The sequence below is a fragment of the Lissotriton vulgaris genome, unplaced genomic scaffold (genome assembly GCF_964263255.1).
Source record: "Lissotriton vulgaris unplaced genomic scaffold, aLisVul1.2 SCAFFOLD_1012, whole genome shotgun sequence".
Taxonomy (NCBI): domain Eukaryota; kingdom Metazoa; phylum Chordata; class Amphibia; order Caudata; family Salamandridae; genus Lissotriton; species Lissotriton vulgaris.
Genome location: NW_028255776.1, coordinates 180,001 through 182,500, shown reverse-complemented (window position 1 = coordinate 182,500; position 2,500 = coordinate 180,001). Strand labels below are relative to the sequence as shown.

The 2,500-nt window shown below is 43.6% G+C and overlaps 3 non-coding genes across 3 annotated transcripts; 1 reads left to right on the top strand and 2 right to left on the bottom strand.

Annotated features, from left to right (window-relative positions):
* Positions 1-264: 264 nt before the first annotated feature.
* LOC147658912 (U6 spliceosomal RNA) lies at positions 265-371 on the bottom strand. The gene has a single exon (XR_015307369.1). It is a non-coding gene; the product is annotated as a U6 spliceosomal RNA (small nuclear RNA).
* Positions 372-1,097: 726 nt separating this feature from the next.
* Positions 1,098-1,170, top strand: TRNAR-ACG (transfer RNA arginine (anticodon ACG)). The gene has a single exon. It is a non-coding gene; the product is annotated as a tRNA-Arg (tRNA).
* Positions 1,171-2,195: 1,025 nt separating this feature from the next.
* Positions 2,196-2,302, bottom strand: LOC147658910 (U6 spliceosomal RNA). The gene has a single exon (XR_015307368.1). It is a non-coding gene; the product is annotated as a U6 spliceosomal RNA (small nuclear RNA).
* Positions 2,303-2,500: the final 198 nt, after the last annotated feature.

The following is a 2,500-nucleotide window of genomic DNA, read 5'->3' as shown; positions in this document are numbered from 1 at the left end:
ACTGCAACAGTATAGATTTGGGGGGGGTGAAGAATAATGACAGTGATTCTAAAAAAGAGAAAGAAAAGTCCCAGAAGTCCTGCAGGCTTCCTTGCTAAATGCAGCTGAACATAGAGCGCACCTTCTTTACTGCAAGGCAAATACATTAAAAATGTTGAGGAGAGACTAATTGAAAAATACATATTACGGGGACAGCACTGGGACCTGCTTTATTTTTCTCAATTAGTCTTGAAAACAAAAAAGATTTCTCTCCTAAAAGCTGTTAAAAATATGGAACGCTTCACGAATTTGCGTGTCATCCTTGCGCAGGTGCCATGCTAATCTTCTCTGTATCGTTCCAATTTTAGTATATGTGCTGCCGAAGCGAGCACAATTTATTGATGAACTGACAATGATTATAAACTCTCTAAATCTACAGTCTCTAGACATAGGGTGGCCTGGCAGAGATGCTCAGATGGCCAGTACGCATTCAAATCTGAGCCAATGGTCAAAAATGTATGAAGAGTAGCAATCCATTATTCTTCACTGCATTTGTGGTCCAAGACTAATCACACCGTAAGTATGTAGATTATGCCAGGGTTGCAAAGGCTCATGGTTCGGGCTACAGGCAAGGAGCATTGTGACGTCACGCTGCCTGTGGAACAGTGATATTAAAGGTAAAACAGCTGCACAGTAGGTTAGGTGAAGGGCTCTGAGAGTAGAAAGGCAGCATGCTTGGGTCCCTGGACAAGGTGAGCTTATGATAATGTGTCTGAATTTTCGACTGTGTTGTAATATTAAACCCCTTATTGTTGTAAACGCCTACTTACTAAGGAGTTCTCAAGCTCAGCCCCAAACAGACCTGGAACTGATAATGTTAATGCAAACTATTTAAGAAACTGAGCCTGATCTAAAAGATTTCCTTGGATCTAGGACCATTTCGCCTAGCTTTTAGGTCCTTCCTTCTCCTAAAGTCCTTTGTACAATTTAGGAAAACCTCACAGAACAGACTTTCAGGAGGTAAGATGGGTTTCCTTGTGCCTTCACACACACACTCACACACACACACACACACTTTCTAGCCCTCTTAAGGATAAAAGGATGGGTGAGTCTACATAGGGCCAGTGGCGCAATGGATAACGCGTCTGACTACGGATCAGAAGATTGTAGGTTCGACTCCTATCTGGCTCGGAAGGGTTGTAGGTCCCTGTTTGATTATATTCCTGTGGAATTCTTATTTACCTCAGACTTGTTATAGGTTCAATATTCTCCAGCAGGACTCATCCAGCAGTTGTTCCACGGTAGAGCGCAAGTAATAGGACCACCGCTAGTTAAACGTTTGCCATTTGCTGCTGGACTCTATGTGATGGCCGTCACGTGGTGTGCTGCTTTTGTATTTCAACATGGGTCCCTTATTCTCTTAATTACAAAAAAGCTTGTTGACAAAAGTGTGTGTGCGTGAGGGTCTGTGGACGTAGGCAGGTGTGTGCAATTGAATGCTTACCCATTTACATGTGTGAGAGGGACAAACCAACTCCTTGTGGGCTGCAGGCTTACAACTGGTAGCCCCAGTAGCCAGGCAGAACCACAGGTAAGGAAAGAGAGAGAGAAAGTTGGTCCATTATTAGAGAAGAACCATGAGCATCTTGCCCTGCTACCTTCTTCCCCTCTCAGCCATGATCGGCCACGATAGGCCAAGCCCTCTCTATTAGGGTAGAGAGTGGACATTTCTTGGACCTCAGAAACTGAGGGATGTAGACCCAATATGTCCTCCAAGCGCCTAGAGACCTGGTGCCCAATCTGGCATGGTGTTTTTCAGCTTACCCGACCAATCCGGTTGCAAGGTGGACTTTAACAATACTGCTAAAAAGGCACTCCCAGATATCCCTGAGGCCTTCATTTGCATAGGCCCTGCCCTTCTCTTTGTCCTGCTTCCCACAAAGCAACGCAACACTGCAACAGTATAGATTTGGGGGGGGTGAAGAATAATGACAGTGATTCTAAAAAAGAGAAAGAAAAGTCCCAGAAGTCCTGCAGGCTTCCTTGCTAAATGCAGCTGAACATAGAGCGCACCTTCTTTACTGCAAGGCAAATACATTAAAAATGTTGAGGAGAGACTAATTGAAAAATACATATTACGGGGACAGCACTGGGACCTGCTTTATTTTTCTCAATTAGTCTTGAAAACAAAAAAGATTTCTCTCCTAAAAGCTGTTAAAAATATGGAACGCTTCACGAATTTGCGTGTCATCCTTGCGCAGGTGCCATGCTAATCTTCTCTGTATCGTTCCAATTTTAGTATATGTGCTGCCGAAGCGAGCACAATTTATTGATGAACTGACAATGATTATAAACTCTCTAAATCTACAGTCTCTAGACATAGGGTGGCCTGGCAGAGATGCTCAGATGGCCAGTACGCATTCAAATCTGAGCCAATGGTCAAAAATGTATGAAGAGTAGCAATCCATTATTCTTCACTGCATTTGTGGTCCAAGACTAATCACACCGTAAGTATGTAGAT